Source organism: Bemisia tabaci, chromosome 5 (genome assembly GCF_918797505.1).
Source record: "Bemisia tabaci chromosome 5, PGI_BMITA_v3".
NCBI lineage: Eukaryota > Metazoa > Arthropoda > Insecta > Hemiptera > Aleyrodidae > Bemisia > Bemisia tabaci.
In genome coordinates, this window is record NC_092797.1 from 40,983,475 (window position 1) to 41,003,441 (window position 19,967).

The window sequence follows — 19,967 nt, forward strand, 5'->3', positions numbered from 1 at the left end:
TGACGGCGCAGAGATACAACTATTCGTACCTGATGGATGTCCGTGTTGCGTCCGCTAAATTGAAGGCGCTATGACGCGAGGCGTAAAATCGCAATGCTCCACTGTTCGCTCAGAAACTTTTGCGGCTTTGATCAGTTTTCACATGCAATGCATCGCCGATTGTAAGAGGTTAATTCACTATTTTTGTTACCTACATCAAATGCCCACTAAATCGTTCCTGAAAGTAACTAAAGATTAGAAAAACCGAAGGAGTTAAATCAAATTGTAAGTGATGTAAAGAGACAAAAATGAAAAGAAACATTCGTCTCAACCTCTTTACTCCCGATAAATATTTGATTCTAATCAATGCAGCAAAACTCTCGGGAATCCAAAGTAATCTCTCACATAAATTCAGCGCGACTCTCAAAAGAAAACTTGCATCCAGACGAGCCTAAACTTTTAAAGTTGGCCAAAATTAGGTCAAACAACATTTTCATCTCGATTTTAAAGGGCAAAGAATCTTCGCGAGGGGCGGGGAGGGAGTTTGTGAGATGACTCAATCAATGAAGTGAAAATTACTCCCATTCATTACTCAGCTATGAGCTCTACGTCCGGACTCTGCCCACGGATGAAACACGTTGTAAGTATTTCTCTCCCCCTTTTTTTTCCTCCTCCTCTCCCATTATTTATTGGTATCGTCGCTCGTCTTATTTTCTGCACCGCTATTAATTTCCTTTCCCAACGCCCTTTGATCAACCTTTCTCCCGCTTGCCTCGTTCCCGGTTCACCTCTGGCTTCACTCGGCGGTATCAGCGTGGTAACTGAATTTCCATCGCTTGTCCTGATTTAATTTCCAGGGGCCCCGTCGCACAATGGATCGAGTCGATAGGAGAGGTCGGACCAAATTTAGAGACTTTAAACGCTTATAACTCCGTTTATACAAAAATTTGAGGTTCCAATCGTGGTTCCATTGGGTTTCTCGTGAAGTTTTCTTCAAGACGCACCCCTTATGTTTTAAAATAAGACGACTTAAACATAAAAATTTGCAGTTTTTGTCCAAGAACTAATGTCCGACCTCTCTAACTGACTATCCACTGTGCGTCGATTCTCGATTCATCTCCGTTGCTCCTATTCCAGTCGAGCTGGTACGAATTGAGTGCGCCGACAGAGGTGTGAACAATTTTTTAGAAGATAGACCCTTTGTCGGATGCTGGTCGGGTCGATCCGATTCGAAACCGAAGGGAGGGGTTAATTTGGTAGGTTCCGACCCTCTCCTGTGACCTAAACATTTCAAAAGTGTCATTTCGCCGGCCAGGTTGGCCTAGTGGTCAGCGCGTCGAATTCCAAGTCTATAGGTCCCGGGTTCGAATCCCGGTGGTGGCGTCTAACTTTCACGGTATTAAACATTTATATAATGTTGTAGTAACTTCTCATGCAATTATGCCTTTTTAAAATGCAACAAAGACTTTCGTTGAGTTTAAGAATTAGGATTTAAACTTGACCCCTCACTGAAAAAAACTCTTAAAATGCCGCCAAGAAATACTTTTACCTGAATCAATAATGATGCTGCTTAATTTAGGCTACTTTCTTTCTTAACCCAAGCATTTTTTTTTTATTCCGCTAGAAATTCACCTTTAATCAAGATAAAAATTATTGGTGAGAAAATCAATGGTCATCATCCATGCATTAGCAGGGAGCAAATATATTCGTAGAGTTGCCGTCGCTAAAACCTTTCAGTCCTCACAAAAATGCAAACCCTTCATTACGGTCTAACTTGGAGAGCTTTTTTTGAGTTTGGGAGTTCGTTTCAAAGGGATCAGGGGGATCCATCGAGTTCCTCGGGGAATTTCACCAAAAAAGCACGAAAATCGCAAATCCCTGATGTGGCATGCTAAAGCTCAATTGAAAGTTCATCAATTAACCATTCGCCTGACTCGAACATCCAAGCTCGCAAATAGAGAGGGAAAAAAGCACATCCTCAGAATCGTGGAGAGCCTAGCAGGCGAAAAACTTTCCCCAAACAATTTACTCTCAGTCAACGGATTCTATTTAAGGTGATTCGATGGACGCCATATTTTGTGTCAGAACGGCATGCGATATATCGCATCAATTGGTTCCATTTTTTCAGCTATTCGTCATTTTTCTCCAATTTTGAGATCGCAATTCTGTTATCAGGAGACTAAAGCACTCACTTAGCAATTTTAACAAAGAAATTCAACGTGATAAAAGCGTGGTTTTTTCAGAGAGAAAACATCGCATTCGATACTGATATCGAAACTGCACTCGAATGCGATATTTTCTCTCTAAAAAAACCACGCCTTTATTACGTTGAATTTAGTTAATAAAGGCGTGGTTTTTTTAGAGAGAAAATATCGCATTCGAGTGCAGTTTCGATATCAGTATCGAATGCGATGTTTTCTCTCTGAAAAAACCACGCTTTTATCACGTTGAATTTCTTTGTTAAAATTGGTAAGTGAGTGCTTTAGTCTCCTGATAACAGAATTGCGATCTCAAAATTGGAGAAAAATGACGAATAGCTGAAAAAATGGAACCAATTGATGCGATATATCGCATGCCGTTCTGACACAAAATATGGCGTCCATCGAATCACCTTTAAAAAAAAACGCTGTCGAGTTAAAAAGGCCCGGAGGTTAAGCCTGATTGATACGCATGTGCAAACAAGGTGCTTACACAATTCATCTTGCCTTGTCATTTCGGCTCCGGCCGACATGATCACTGTTCCTCCCCTCAGTCTGACCCCACGACCTTTCGTAAATCTGCTCAGCAAACTTTCATTTGAATAGCTTACCTACTCGTGGAGGCGGTCGGGTCTCCCGGCGGAGGAAAACCTACATTCGAGCTTTCCTTGAAGAGGGAACTATTTAAGTCCCACGGATATTCACGATGACAGAAGTTTTCAACTGCAAACATTTTAAAAAGATGAGCCACCTAGAATTTGGTTGCTATCATATCTCGTCGTCTTATACAGAGTGTCCCGAGATTAAACCGTCAGGTTACAGGAGCGTGTTCTTTGGGTCAAAATTAAACTACATATTTTACTCTATGAAGTCATTTTCCTCTGAATTATGGTGTCGAGTGCGGACTTAAGTTTTTAAAATGGCAACTTTCACAGTTTTAGCGCTAAATTCATACATTTCATACACTTCATACATGGAAATCTATCGAATATCTTCCCTCAAATCTATAGAAATCTCATGTTAAAAAAGGGATTTAGGGGTGTCCGAAGTGGAGGTTTAAGTTTCTTACCCTCATGAATGCCATCTCCCTGAAATCCTCCTTTAACTTTAGTATTTCTTTCGTCCGTTTGAATTCTCCGATAATCCCATTTTTGTTCCTATTCTTCCGCCTCTTTTTCTTTTCCTTCATCATTTTCATCTTCTTCTTCCTCCTCCCCTCTTCTTCCTCCTCCCCTCTTCTTCCTCCTCCCCTCTTCTTTTTCCTCTTCTTCCTCTTCCGCTTCTTCTTCCTCTTCCTCGTCTTCTTCTCCTCCTTCTTTTTTTCCTTCTTCATCTACTTTTTCCTCTTCTTCCTATTCTTTTTCTTCTTCTCTTTCCTCCTCCTCCTCCTCCTCTTCTTCTCCTTCTACATATCCTTTTTCCTCTTCTTCTCCTCTTTCCTCTTTATTTTCTTATTTTTATTCTCCTTGTTCGTCCTCTTTACCTTCTTTTTCCTCTCCCCTCCATCCATTCTTTAGGGGGGAGGAGTGCTTTGCGGTTTGCGTGGATGATAGTGTATCCTCACGAGCACGACGGCCTTATTTGTGTATGTACATATACCTGCTGTGAGCTGTGATTTTGCTTTGCCGGAGCAAAACGTAGCTAACCAGCCGATACAAGACAAAAAAAGGAAAATTGAAAATGACCATCATGGTCATTTTTCCATGATGAGCTCCGAGGGGTTCGCCGGGGACTTGCAATGAAACTCCAGAGAAAACGTTAAAATTTCGCGGACAGAATGAGCATGCGCTGAGGACACTCGGAACCCCTCGAACTCGGAGAGGCAACAGGCGGTAAGAATAAAATAGATGGCCATGCTGCGCCCGTCTCTTATGGTTGTTCGTAAGCTCAATTTATTATCGCGTCCACCAAGATCAAATTCAGAGCAGACCTTACTCAAGTGGAAAAGCTAGCGACGAGAATGATTATTCGCCTGTTGAAAGAGGAAGAAAGAGAATGCGCGGAAGGAGAAATGAAGAAGATTAGCAAGTGACGATAGGGAGGTGCAGCTAGATTGAACTACCCTATTAAAACTTACCACTTACACCAGTCGTAGAGAGAGAAACCTAGTCGAAGGGTAGTAAGCAACCTTCATGTTGCCAGTCTCCAGGTATCTAATTTTAGAAGAGATCGGCCGACGTATTTGATACACCGATACGCCGATTAAAAAATATTAGGAGCTCAGCAATTTTTTATTTAGTTTGTTAGTTAGTTAGTGTGGTCAGTTAATTTTATTACATATATTCAGCATCTCAGGCCATTAATGTCTTTACAAAAAATGTGAAGGGTGAACGCATGTAAAAAATTAAAGTCTTAACTTGATGGAAGCAAAAAATTTCAAAATTTTGGTTGTAACATGCGACGGTAAGGAGGAGCTACCTTTATTCATCAGTAGAAGAATAAATGGACCACTTTTAGTAGAAAGAAACCAAGCCACATCAGTTATTGCCAAATTTAACGGGCAATTTGATTTTTTACAAGAAAACGTATATATTGTGCGGATTCCTTTATAAATTTCAAGAGGTTTGCTTCGCACTGCTGTGCAAAAAATTCACCAAAAGCACTAAAATTCGGGCAACCGTTTTCATATAAAACATTAAATTGCCCAGCAAAATTCGACAATAGCTGGTGTACCTTGGTTCCTTTCTGCTTAACGTGGTCCAAAGTAATTCTTAAAAAATGTATATTATAATTTTAATTTTAATAAATCCGTGCATAGAGATTGTGTTACAACCTTTGCAGACCGAATTTAAATCGGAATACAAGTTTCTAACGCGTTGGCAATTAGAATATCCATGACTGAACCACAAATTACACGCTTTTCGATAACAGCGTTTCAAAATGTCCTCTATCAGTTTTCCTTTTCCAAAGGAACACTTTCTTTGCATGAAATGTTTAGATCCTATTCTTAATTGGTCCAAAAATAAAATCTGGTGCATGGAAAATTTTACAAACTTAACGGATAACTTTTATTTTATGAAAATTGACCGTGGCAGGTAGTAAAAGCTATGCGTGTAAGTCCGTGTAATGTGTAAGTATGAGTTGTGTATAATAGTGCAAGTAAAATTACAGGAGGTTTCCAACGTCGCGAAAACGTCATCACAAATTTCACTGTCAGCACATAGGATACATCGGTAAGTAATAATTTGCAGCTCCTTCAAGTCATTGCATAGGCCAAAGACACGCCATGGCGTACTGACTTAAACTCCTGCGGCAAAACCTTTTAGGTATTATCAGTTCCGGAAGTACCCTTCGAACCGTAGACAGTTTTGTAGCGAACACCAAGTGGATTACATTTTGAAATAAGGAACCACTATTGCTGGCCCATTTTAGAATCAACATATATGCCATTTGTTTCCCTATGCAGATATGTGCATTTATGGGAGAGCCGGAGATAGTGGCTCCTTATTGCAGAATGTAATCCAAGTGTTTCGATACAATAACCGATTTACCAAAAGCGCGATCTCAGTCTCTCCGTTTCAATTTTACATCACAATATGTCAGCCATGCAGTCAAATTTCAATGGTTTTATTAATTCAACCGAAATGTAGAGTTGCTTGATTTCGACCACGTTTAGCAGAGAAGGATCAAGCCACACCCGATATTGCCAAATTTAACTAGGAAATTTAATTTTTTACAAGAGAACGTTCCTGTGGATTACATTGAAAATTTTAAGAAATTTGCTTCGATCAATGCAAAAAATTCACTGCAATTCGCGCCAAAAGTCGCAAAACCGTTTGCACGAAAAAAATTAAATTGCCCGATTAAATTTGGCAATAACTGATGTGGTTTCATTCCTTTCTACTTAGCGCGGCCCACTTTTCCTTTCGCGGTAGGCGAACACCACTTCTTACGATTGTCAGTTCTGGGACTGCTCTATGAGCCGTCGATAGTTTTGTAACCAAATGCTTTGATACAATAACCGATTTACCAAAAATGCGATATCGGTCTTTCCGTTTCAATTCTATAGCACAATTTCTCTCGTGCAGTCGAATTTCAATGGATTTTATGGAGTTGACCCAAAATTAGAGTTGTTCGATTTTCAAGCAACATCAGATATTGCCAAATTTAACTAGTCAATTGAATTTTTTACAAGAAACCGTTAATGGGGGTTACTTTGAAAATTTGTAGGAATTTGCTTCGTTCTATGTTCTAAATTCACCGAACTTTGCACAAAAATCCGCACAACCGTTTGCATGTAAAAAATTTAACTGTCCAATAATAGGTATTGTCAGCTCCGGAACTACTCTTCGAGCCGTGGACAGACTTGTAACGAACACCAAATACAATCGATACAGTCACCGGCAGTGTTCGAAACTCACAGGCGCCAACGCGCCAAATACGCCTAAAAAATCGGTCATGGCGCCTATAAAATGAAGCCTCTGCGCCAACGTGGCCGTTAAAAATTTACTTCACCTCCCCCCTCCCTTAAAAAAATCATAATTTTTCTACTTGGTGATTTTTCGAAATCTGTTTTAGTTAAAGCTACTAGTTTTGTAACTAAACATCTAGCGTCTAACTTTTCACAAAATGCGCCGTAATATAGGCAAAAAGTTAATTTGACCCCTAAAAATCAAGCTTCATGCGCCACATGGCACCTACAACTCAAAGGTAAGTTTCGAACACTGGTCACCGGTTCGGTTTATCGAAAAAGCTCGGTTTTTTTGTTTCAACTTTACGGTAAAATCCCTCCCGTGCAGTCAAATTCCAATAGATTTTATGAAATTAACCCAAAAACAGAGTTTTCCATTTAAGAGTAAAACTGGCACCGTAGAGGAAGCTCCATCTTTATTTACTAATGATATCCACCCCCTTTCCCCCTTCTGTCCGGCATTAATCTCAATTTTACTCTATCGTCGTTCCGCCGCACAGCGTGCCACATGGTGCCCGAGGGGAAAAATCCCGGCCGAAAAACCGCGGAAAACGGTGAAATCTAGCTTCCGCGCGGAGCGGTCCGCCCGGTTAACCGCGCGCGGTTCGGCCCAATTAATCTCATCCATAGTCACGTTATTCCTCGCGGGGTGTGAAATTTCGGGAGAGGGCACCCGTTCGGGCATTTATCCGGGCGAATGGGAGCCGGCTGCTCCGGCGATACAATTAACTCCGCCGGCCTCAGAACCCCGGAGCCGCCGCCCGGAAAGAACATATTAATTATTGAATTTCATTCTTCGGCCCGGCGTAATGAGTTTCCGCCCAGGATCACCGAGGGTTAAGTGTCGCTTAAAGATTGACCGGCTCGAGCCGCGATCGTCCGGATCCGTCGGCGGAGACGCGACGAAACCTAAATTGAGAGCCACCCGGAGACATTGTACAGACCCCGCGCACTGCTATCTTCTCTATAGTGTAGAAGTTACACTGAAGAAAAAGAAAAAAAAGAAAAAAAAAAAAAAACTCCAGCCGTGAAAGCCGTATTTACCGGGTATATCGACATACCGTCCGCATTCCGGGCATCATAGGCGGATCCAGCAAATTGGCAAAATCGTTCCCCCCCCCCCCTCCTCCATTTAAACCCATGGGATTGTATCGATTTTTGGAGGGGCCAGGTGCTTCGACAAGAATCGATTGTTCAGCATAGGTTTAAATGGAGGAAATACGATGTTGCCAAATTGCTGGATCCGCCTCTGCCGGGCATAGCACCCGGAGCAGTGTTCGGAACTCACCTTTGAGTTTCAGGAGGCATGTGGCCCATCAACCTCGATTTTAGGGGGCCATTGAAGATTTTTTAGAGGCCAAATTGAATTTTTGCCTATGTATCACGGCGCATTTAGTGAACAGTTAGAATCCGGCTCCGTGCGTAGAAATTATAAAAAAATCACCGAACAGAAAAATTAGGATTTTTTATTGAGGGGGAGGCAATTTTTAGGGGTCACGTTGGCGCAGAGCCTGCATTTTTTAGGGGCGATTTTGTAGGCAAATTTGGCGCGTTGTCGCCTGTGAGTTTCGAACACTGACCCAAAGCAATCGAAGCAACGGCTCCAGCACCCGGAACTTTCGACCTCTGCTCGGAACGGGAGTATGCCTTTGAAGCCTGTAACTTTTTTTTCACTGTATGTTTGGAAGTCAAAGTCAGATTCGCCTAATAGTGACTGATGAGCGAAGTGTTGGGGAATTGGTTCAGCAAATCTAACCTGCCTTGCAGGGCCGGATTTACCTATTTGCTGCCCATGGGCCTCCTATATTTTGCCGTCTCCTTCTCATTCGTTTTGAAACATCAATAAAAACCATCATGTGAACGTGCTGAAGGGGAAGGGGTGCATAAGACGCGTTATTCGTGTTGGACACATTTTTTGGGATAGTCCTGTCAACACTACTAGCAAAAGTTCACGGAACTTAGCGCAAAAGTTAAGTTCCGTTAACCTATCTCTGTGTGGACAAGACCTTCCATTTATAGGAAATGAACGAAAACATTTTGAATGAACAAGCATAAATGTGGTTAAATGATTTTAACTTCCGCTGCTGCGCCGCGCAGACCGCACTGTGTTTGGCGCAATGTGTGAAGTATTCCTACAGTCTTGTAGGCGCTATGCGTTTCGCGCCGACCGCTGCGCTGCTGAACGCACGGTTTTTGACGCAATGCGTGAAGTATTCATGCAGTCTTGTAGGCGCTAATATGACCGCCGCGCAGCGCCGAGGGCTTCTCCTTTTCATCTCAAGTCCTCGTCATCATTTCTCTCTAAGCCAGGCCGTTTCAGGCCAAATTGTTTGTTTGGTTTCTCTCTTAACTCGACTAATTAAAGGTGCTGTGTCTTGTATCACTGAAAGACGACAAAATTAGAAATTACTATACTCACAAGAAAATGAGGGATATTGTTACCTTTTCTCGTTTATAATTTCTTCTTCTAAATCTGATTTGTTTTATACTGACATTAAAAAAAAATTGCAAAATTTGCCGCCATGGGCCGCGGCCCATAGGGCCACCTCCTAATTCCGGCCCTGCTGCCTTGCAGAATCTCTCTCATCAAAGTTCTTGCTCTGATAAATGACAATATATTATCTAGTTTCGGGTCCGCATTTTGATGGTTATTCCAGTGGTTTTGAATGTACTTAAAATGAGTCTCGAATACGCATAAGGCCGGTGGCTTCTGATTTTCCGGTCGTGCGGTTTGCACTCATTAATGAATGTTCCAAATCCATGTGAAAGAGTCAACAAAATTCGGCCCCTACTATCATACCTAGGGTATAAATGTCATGTGAGGAGGTTAACGCTCAGATTAGCCTAATTTTGACTTATGAAATTGGTTTGACAAATCGAACCTAATTTGGAGAGACTCGCCTAGCAAAGATTTCGCTCCAATCAAGGATGATATATTCTAGAGACCCCATTCGACATACTTGACTCTCTGAATGCGATTTTTATGTGAAAGCAATTCGCCTTCAGCTGCGTCTGCAGCAATTGTTGTTATGAATATGTTGTGCGTGCTGATTTCAGCTCATTACATACTCGACTCTCTGAAGGCGTTTTATGTGCGCAAGTAACGCGATCTGTCGGAGAACGAACGAAGTAGGGATTGAGCGATTCATTCAATCTCACTTTTGTTGTTCTCCGACAGGGTGCTCTTCTTTCGAACCGTAAACGCCTTCAGAGAGTCAGGTATATAATAAGCTATGAGATCAGCACGCACAACATATTCGTAACAACAATTGCTGCAGACGTAGCAGGCGGCGAATTGTTTACTTTAAAAAAATGTAATGATAGGTAGTCTGCATGTAATAAGAGGGAATGCATTTGATCGACATGATCGAAGAAAAAGAAAAACGTGAACCCATCAACATCGATTCAATGGACAAATAAATAAAAAGTGGATCAAAATTAGTAGAAAACTTGCATTCACTATGAAAATTTCAAATTGCGATATCTCGAAATTAGGATCAGCCAAGAGTTTGATTTTTCGCGATTTTGGGTTCACTCGTGCCATAGACGCACCCAATGCAGACAGTTTTTGGGTACATATAAGCACATCAGGTAAATCTGAAATACACTTCTAACTTCACAATCTGCGTAAGAAATAGGCGTTTTTTTTTAAAATTCCCGCTTCAACCCCGAAACTACGACAAGAGTGAGCATTTCGTAAGAGGACCCTTATCCAACCCTTAGCCCCCAAGGCTCAAGCCCACTATAGGATACTGCACAAAATTCAGCATGGCCGACGCCAAACCGTCCCTTGATCAAACCAAATGTACGTTATCAAACTGATGAAAACAACTATTGAAGCTCTCAAGCCGCTTAAATTGCCTGATCAAGTCATTTAAGGCATACTGCCAAAAGGAGTGAGCGCAAAACATACTATGAATATAGTAAAATATTTATTTATTTCAGGCCTACTTCATAGTGCCATCGGAGGAGGTCAAGAAGCTATAAAACTTGCTGCATGTCGAATGGAAAGCCCCAAAATCCTTCTGGATTTTTTATCCTGAACTCATGCACGCGAGCATGTAGTTGGTTCGGTGTTTTCCACACCCCGGTGGAAAATCAAAGGCGGGGGCGGGAAAGTTGTAAAGAAAAATAACAACCAACAAATGATGGAACAACACAGGACCGCAAGGGAAAAGAGCGGTTGATTCAGCAATTTGTGACTGGATAATTAAAGAGAATCACATCGGATGGGGTCAGAGCGGCCCTTTCTGGCGTCTGTGAGTGGCGACCAACTTGCGATCTGACGCGACGCGGCGGTGTCAGCTGTCGTTAGCTGCGCACCCCCATCGCCACTGCCAAATCTCTTCACATTGCCCTACGTAAAAACCGAAGTTTTTATGCCCACTAAGATAACGATAATTTATATATATATATATCCAATCGCCGGTGGTTATGAGCGACTTACGGCGAAAGGATTGGAAATTGAGGTGTAAATGTCTCTAGATGGCTGTATGCTCTTCTACTGGAGTGAAAGCCAAAAAAAGGAAAAGAAGAAATTGAGGTTAAAAATTGGAAGGAATAACGTATCTGAAGCTAGTCCAGATAAAAAAATATCATTTAATTTAAAATGAAAGACTTTAAAGTTCGAAAGTTTTACTTATAGCCAACTCCGATCTTGAAGCAAAAGAGTAATTTTTAATAGTAAATTTAATTAATGGTGATCATGGATTGGCCGACAGTAATTCTTGAGAAATGGCTCCTGTGTTGACGAAAATTTCGATTTTGAAGGAAAATTTTGTTTTTCGAGTGAAGTTTCGTAGTAAAAAGTGAAACAAGAGAGTAATTTAATTGGGATTCGACGAATTAAAAATTAATTGCTTCTCACAGAATTTCTCTTACCTTTCACTGCTATAGAAAAAAAAACACTTAAAAGTTCCTTTTTAGAAATATTACGGTGGGTCATTTATTCTTCCTACTCTTTTCTAGCTGAAAAGAATATTTTTCCTCGAAAGAGTCGATTTTGCCACATTGATACTACTTGAATCTGCCTTATACGTGCATATTATCTTTGGCTGAAACGAAAAATGCATACCTCGATTGCAACGTTGCAGAACCTCCACGAATTTTTTATGTCAAAACGAAGAAATAATACATATATAGCCAGTATATTTTCTTAACAAGTACAGTAAATTTGTCTCATTTATTTGGAAAAAAATCACCCGAATTTTAAATGAGATGTATTCTAGAGAGATGAAACGTAATAGATCTTTAAACCTATTGCAATAGAAATACGCACAGCTCGACTTCAGGTATCGTTGTATTTCAATTTGATTCCAACCGATGATGCTCCTAAATCGCTTTAAACTGTTTCAAAATGTTGGAAAGTAACCTTGAAATCAATAAAAATTTCGTTCGAGCATGAGAAAAACTTCCACATAGCATATCTGGCAACAATGGTTAGAGCCATTTTGATAGGAGAATGTGCGAAAGGTAGAAGGAGGAGGCGAGGTTTGTAGAGATGAGACATAAAACGTAAAGCTGCCTTGTTGCTAACTTGATGCTATGCAAGCTTGCGTTAAAACGGCGGGCTGTCATTAAAACACTTCCACTTAAGTTTCTCACTGAATATTAATTAAAATGTAATTTGCAGGGCTCAATCCCTCCTTTATCCACCCCATTTTCTCCTACACTCCGATGACCCTGTAAAAACCAGTGATTTGCACTTTATCGCTGGTATTCTCGCGTCCACTCAGGAGAGAGCCTCTCATTATGTCATCAATATCATTTTAGGACGCTGACAAATAAGGGACGAGAAATTTACAGTAAATGTATAGATATTCACTTTTTACCGCCATACATAACACGATGCATTGCCTATATATATGCTACATTCGAAATTCGAAAAAAAAATAAAATAAAAGAATAATATCAGATGGGTAAGACGGCCGTGAAAAGCTAGCCCCGATTTTATTTCTATATTTTTATTGGTTCATTGCTTATTTCTTCTTTTTTCTTTTATGAAACAAGAATATTTTTGACTTTATGCAACAAGAATATGCAAATATACAATGACGTGACAAATTCAGTTGTCATAAGCGAAGGAACTGAGGGCGTTTCGCGACTATAAGATGCCAACTCTTGGATGCAACTATTCGTGTTCAAAGAATGTCCGTGCTGCATACACGGAAAATTGCAGGCGCTCATAATCTGACGCCTGGGTATGACTGTTACGCTCAGAATATGGTTGAACCATGCGCTATTCCTACAGCGTTAATAAATAGCATGACTTGAAGGAGCGTTGTTTGCATTATTTGTGATTGATATTCGCAATTATTATTGTAGGGAACTTTGCGCTGTTCTTGGTCTCGGCACACTTTCGTAAAATTGGAACAAAAAACTACTTAGAGATACAATGCCATCATAAAGCCAGAGTATCACAAGGACCATTCACGGTTACACGCTATGTTGCGGCCGGCAGGGTGTCTACTAAATTGGCTGGCCTAAAATCAGTACTTTTACAGTACTTTTTCTGTACATTCCCAAGACATTCAATGCCTCCTCAACAGAAAAATTTAGTACTTTTTCAGTGCCTCTATTTGACGAAATTCAAAAGATTTCGAGATTTTTACGATCGATAAAATGATTGAAATTCGTCGGAAATTCCATAAATGTAGATCTTACATCTTTGCCTTCATTCAAATAGTGTTTAAAAAACGCTGATTGAATATCAAGTGAAATGACACAATCAATCCATACTCATGAAAAGAAGAGCGTGGATGGAGTATGTACTCTGGTATCACGTAGGAATGAAGGCGATTTAAGGATGGAATCAACCAGAATTATTCAGAATAAGACATTTCGAGGGTGAAAGTACCAGAGCCAGACCACGGTTTGCGACGTTGCAGACTTCCTGTCATACCTATTTTCTTAGATGGAAAACTACTAAACGTCAATTCTTGAAAACTTCCGTGATTTTTCTTCTCTGAGTAAAGAAAAATCTGTGAACACTTCAAGGAATGATATTGGTTCGTTCTCCTTCACAAAAATAAAAAAGGGTCGAAAATTTGTCAACGCGGCATACAAGATGGGTGGTCTAGTAGTTTTACCTTCGATTTCCATTTTTCCATGATTGAAAATTGTCTGCGATGTTTTATTTTTTAAACCGAAAACGAGGCAACACTATATGAATTGAAATTTTGTGGGAAAATTTTTCATAAAATAGGAGAAATTTACAAACAGTTTAAAGGAATTATGCAGTTCAGTTTTCTGTTAACAGTTTGAGTTATGAGAGGAAATTAGGCAGTGTGAAATTCAATTAGGCTGATTCTGGTTAATTTTCCCCATACCTATCGATGGTCAAAGCGCGGAAGCTAGTATGTCAATTGCGGTGTTTCAAAATCTCTATTCTTATATTATTTTTTCGAAGTGAAACAAGTCAACTGTACACCTTAAAATTTCTCCAGAATATTTTGCAAAACGAGGAAGTGTTTGAGAAATTATGTTGACTAGTTTTCCAATTAGAAAATAAAGTATGAAAGCATTGATTTCCGGGCCTGAAAAGCGCTGAATTACCCGAGTTTCATCTCAAAATCGCAAATATTGCAGGATATTTTTAACGGATTCCATGTTTAAAAGGAGTCGCGCGCTCTTCATCTCGGCATCGTGGAAAATGTGCGATTTTTATATCGACGAGAGCTTCCAATTCATTAATGTCAGTGACTTGAGATAGGCGAGAAGCTATGATTCTCCTTCAATTTCGCGTGATACCACATACCTACTCTGGCGTTCGAATAGTTGCTCCATTGGTTTCCGCGCCTGAAAAGCGCTGAATTACCCGAGCTTCATCCCAAAATCGCAAAGAATGCACGATATTTTCCATGGATTCCATGATTTAAAAGGCGTCACGCGCTCTTCATCTCGGCATCGCGGAAAAAGTGCGAGTTTTATATCGACGAGAGCTTCAAATTCATTATTGCCAGTGACTTGAGATAGGCGAGAAACTATGATTCTCCTTCAATTTCGCGTGATACAACATACCTACTCCGGCGTTCGAATAGTTGCTCCATTGGTTTCCGCGCCTGAAAAGCGCTGAATTACCCGAGTTTCATTTCAAAATCGCAAAGAATGCACGATGTTAGCTCAGTATCTCTATATACTTAGTCAGAAATTAAGCGACTTTGATCTCACTATCGCGTGCCTTATTTTCGGCAGATTCCTTAAAGCAATCCGAATTACGCTCATTTACTCTCGGAATCAAAGAAAGATGCTAAATTTCAGAAGCGAATTTTTCATAAAAAGTTAGGAATGCGCGATAATCACCACAATATCGCGGTAAATACGTGATTATGCCAACGGTTCTGTAAGAAAAAATTGAGAAATGACGGGATAAAAACCACAATATCGCGGCAAATACGCCATTACTCCAATGGTTTTGTAAGATCATTAAAAATAACACGTTCTTCACCTCGATATCACGGCATTTTCTCAAATCGTTCAGCCGATGAATAAGAGTGCAAAATAAACAGTAATTGCACCTCAACATGGCTGAAAATACGTGCATTTTGTATCGATGAGAACATAAAATTCATAAAATTTAGAGACTTGAGATAAGCTTAAATGCTAGGATTTTCATCCAATTTGGCGTAGTATGTACTTTTAGCTCGATTTCAGGTAAATTTACTCTCTGATATCTTTAAAAACGAAAAAAATTCAAATATGATTTACATACCGATGAGGAACATGCAGGAAACACAGCGGCATTCTGGAAAAGAGAAAATTAAAAAAAAATTGTCAATTTATGTTCATGGAGGGTTAAAAATTGATGATACAGTAGACTCTGAATTATCCGGATAAATTGGTGCCGGGACCGATCCGGATAAAAAAAAATCCGGATAATAATAGGAAAAACAAATACCACCAACCAACACCACAGTATTCTTATGTGATCTTAATAAGTTTATGAAGTTTTTTATTGGGTCCATTTTAATTTCAGAATGGGTCCACTAACTGGAATACCTTGCGATCTAGCTTGGTTTACGTAGGCGTGCGTAGTTACATGGTTGCAAGATCGATCCGGCTAATCCAGAGTCCGGATAATACGAAGCCGGATAATCCCGAGTCTACTGTAGTAGGAAAAATAATTAATGCGCTTAAGAAGGACACAGGAGAGCCCTGCAGGCCGTTTATTCTTCGATGTTTTTCGGACGGACAAGGATGATATTGGTTAAATGACATTTGACAAAGACATTTGAACGGTACAAAAGTTCCGCACTGTCAAATTAGAAAAATATTAGTCTCTTCATTGGATTTTCTTTTCTTTACATGAACCAAACGACCAAGAGATTTGCATCGAAAACACGCAGAACTTGTTAGGTCTTCCAATACGTGATTATTCGCCTTGACATTTGACGGATAGGGTGATTTGACTATTCCAGTCGTTTGGCGGATATCGAATCTTAAAATTTACTTACTGGACAACCGTCGTAAGTTCTGGTGATGCTTACAGACCGTCCATAAATTACGTAAGGTAACACTGTAAGCTCTAGGGGATGAGAGGAGGGGATGGGGTCGAGGAGAGCGTTACGCCATTTTGTTTTCACGTGTTAAAGGATAGGGACGCTACATCACAAAAGCGTTACTGCAGTAACGCTTCCCCAGGGGGGGGGGGGGGGGGGGGGGGTCTAAAATGCCGAAAAAGATCGTTACGTCGTTACGACCCCTTACCAGTCTATCTTGCTACGCAGAGTGTAGGAGTGATAAAAAAAAGTCCGATAATTGTCAGCTTCGGACGGACAGTGCATTAATAAATTAAATTGAAAGAGAATAATGGTAAGACTATCAGATACATACCAGGTGAGAGTTATCCGTTTGCCCGACGCCAAGCTGAAAGCACTCACAAATTTGACACTAACTCCGCACTATGCACCGAAAAATTAGCCGCAAAAAGGAGGCTTTGATTAATACTAAATATTTGAAAAATTACAGATTCGCCAGGATATGAATCATAACCAGGCACATGTGGTTAGCTTATTTAAATTCTGCCCAAATAAGGTGTTAACATGCTATATCGTGGAATGACAAGAGAGGAAAAACCATAAAAATAAAATGATGATTGCAATGTTAATAAAAGGTGTACTTCTTGAAACCAGAAATACAATCAAGAGCGAATACTTTCTTCTGGTTGATCACAGAACGAAACCAGAAAAGGAAAAATCATGATGCATTTTCAAAGCACATGCCGAGTATGCCATGCATTATTGCATTACTCCATTATGTTGATGTCAAGTTGTCCGGCAGGTGCAATATTGTTTTCAATTATTGTGTTTGTTTTAAAGAATTTGGTTACTTTTTTCAGACATGATAAAATATAAGTTGATTACTTAACGCTGAATCATTGTGAGTGATGCATTGCATCAGTGATATTGTTTCGCTAAAGAACACTGGGGTGTGCCGTTTTACTGCAATGACGCGCTTTTATCGGAACTACAAAACGAAAATCTCCAATAACATGAACGGCAACCAACAATTTGAAAGTTATTGGTTTGAATTTCATACTATTCCAAGTCATGGATGACTAAAAATGTGCTAATATATAGTGGAAGCCATCTTTAAGCTTTCTCACACATACAAAAAAGATCGGTAATAATACTTTTTTTTAAACTTTAATCCTCTAATGTTGCTTTAAATAGTTATCAATAGTTGCACTGTGGTGAACTTTTGCAAAGGAACCTACAATTTGGAAGTTTTTGGTTTGAATTTTATATTTTTAAGTCATAGCTGACTAAAAATCTGTCAATTATATCGTGGAATCTATCCTTAAGCCAGAGGCGGATCCAGCAATTTGGCAAAACCGGATTTCCTACATTTAAATCTATGCTAAATAATCGATTCTTGTTAGAGCACCTGGCCCCTCCAAGGATCAATACATTTCCATATGTTTAAATGGAGAAAAGACAATGTTGCCGATATGCTGGATCCGGCCATACTTTAAGCTGACTGACATATGCAAAAAATATCAGTAATAAACCTTTTCTTAAAACTTTAATCCTCCAATGGTTTTTAAATAATTCTCAACAGTTGCACAGTGGTGGATTTCTGCAAATAGGTGAAGAATAGTATTGAAATCAGAGCTGCCGATTCGCTTCTCGCTCAAGTTTCGCGAATTTTTCTCTCGCATTCGCAACTACGATTCGAAATTGTCCTCACTTGCTATCGTCCTCAATTCAACTCACTTTTACTCACTGTTCCCAATTTTATTCTCCTCTTCTCACTTTTACTCACTTCTGCTCTCTTCTACTCACTTTTACTCACTTCTACTCTCTTCTACTCACTTCTACTCTCTTCTACTCACTTTTACTCACTTCTTACTCACATTTTTTTATTCACTTCTTCTCACCGTTCTCAGTTTTCACTCCTTACTCCATCTCTTTCTCAACTTTCCTCACATTTTACTCGCCGTTCTCGATTTTACTCTCTCTTTGCTCACCCCTCTCAATTTTACTCACTGTAACTCGCATAAACCGCAAGAAAAACAAATTCTCTGAGGTTAAGTCATCATTCCATCGATCGCTTAACACACTCCAAGACACCGATGGAAGTTACTCGTGTTTCACTCGCCGGTGCTCAAATTACTCGCAAATCGTCAGCCCTGGTTGAAATATACTTATTAGCAGTAATTCTTATACCGCTCCTACTAAAACCATTCGTTTTCAAGTACAAAAATGGTTGAAAAGGGGGCTTTGGGGAGCTATGGTGACCCGAATGATCAAATAAGGACTATCGTTACAAAGTTAGAAGACTGTGGTAACATCCATAGTATTAAAGACCGGTGACAAACCACGGTAATAATAACGAATACATGACTGCTGCAAAAAACTATGCAAGTTTTTACGTCAGTATCTTAAGTTTCCACTTTATCGTGGTTTCCTGAATCAATTAAAGACCAAATTGGGTTTATTATATGTTACTGTAATAAGGGGTGAATTTCGTTTCGCTGTTAGGCTGCGAAGCATTACTTCGATATCAGCTGAAGATGTGAACATGAAAAAACTATAATAAAAACGAATTGACGGTATTGAAACAATACAAGGGGGAACAGTAAAAGGGACAAAAGCTTCAATTGTGTCAGTTTCAGCCTCATCAATGTTCTCGCCCAGTTCGATGACGAAGGGTTGTACCAATTTCACCAACATTTAATTACCGACTATGAAAAATTTGATTTAGTACATCACGACGAGGGCAGCCGTTACCTTCATACTTTTTCGTTACGCTGAGAAAAACACTCGTTGCGTTGGAGAAACGTCTGGTTACACAGAGTAAAATCATAGTTCTGACAGCGAAATTTTATCTTTTGCGATGAAATACAGCGAAAGTCGCCTGGACTCTACGAGCTTAGAATGGATTTTAACATTGCCGATCGACGACTTTTTTGCCTTTGTCAACTACTTTTGTTCCTGCTAATGATAGTGCTTCTTCTGCACATGTTTGTCCGTTGCATCGTCGCTGTCTCCTGCTCGTTCTCCGCCGTCTTATACTTTTCTTTCTGATTCTTCCTTGACTTCTGCTGTTTCCTCATTTTAAAGGTGATTTGGATATTTTAAATAGAGGATCTTTTCTTGTTTTCCTGAGGTTGCTATTGCTGTTCTAGCTTCTATGCTCATTTAAATTTTATTCGTCTGCTGGTGCTTCTTCAATCACTTCCTTTCCTCCTCCTTCTTCCTACTTCTTCTTTTGATTCCTCTTTGCCACTGTTTCGTTTCCAGTCTGGGTTGAATCTTGCAAGTTGAAGGATTTTTCTCTTTTCAGCGCCTACTATTCCTATTTCTTCTGCTACTACTGCTGTTCTTGTTTCTGTTTTTTAGCGTGTTGTTTAATCCAAGTAATGAACTATTTTCGTCTTTCAGCTGCATCTGACATTTAAATGTAGATAATCTTGTAAGGTTAAAATTAGCACTCAAAAATTTAATTTTAGAGATAAGTAGCTTAGTTAAAGTACATCAAGTACACTGACAGGGTGACTATGTGAAAGAATCTGTTGCTCAAAAAATTGAAAATTGTAAGTTGAAATTGTTGATAGAATAAAATTAAAAACTGATCAAAATTTAACTATTGAGAAATTAAAATAACAAATTATATAAACACAAAGTAATGTGGTGGACGCACAGCCAACGTGCGTTAAGAATTCAGCATAACGCTAAAAATTTCAATACAGAGGGAAAAAGCTCAAATGAGCACAATTTTCCCTCAAAGAGATATGCTGTTTGGTGCAACACCAGTTACGAAAGAGAGTTGCACCAAACAGCATATCTCTATGAGGGAAAATTGTGCTCATGTGGGTTTTTTCCATCTGTATTGAGATTTTCAGCTTTATGTTGAACTCTTAGCGCACGTTACCTAAA

The 19,967-nt window shown here is 39.7% G+C and overlaps 1 protein-coding gene across 1 annotated transcript in view; it reads right to left on the reverse strand.

Moving 5' to 3' along the window:
* The window catches only part of LOC109040683 (uncharacterized), a 272,839-nt gene that overhangs the window by 225,887 nt on the left and 26,985 nt on the right, over nt 1-19,967 (reverse strand). The window contains exons 2-3 of the mRNA XM_072300729.1: nt 16,420-16,487; nt 15,299-15,331 (exon numbers count right to left, since the gene is read on the reverse strand). The gene's annotated coding sequence lies outside the window, so the exon portion shown is untranslated. The remainder of the gene's footprint in view (nt 1-15,298; nt 15,332-16,419; nt 16,488-19,967) is intronic.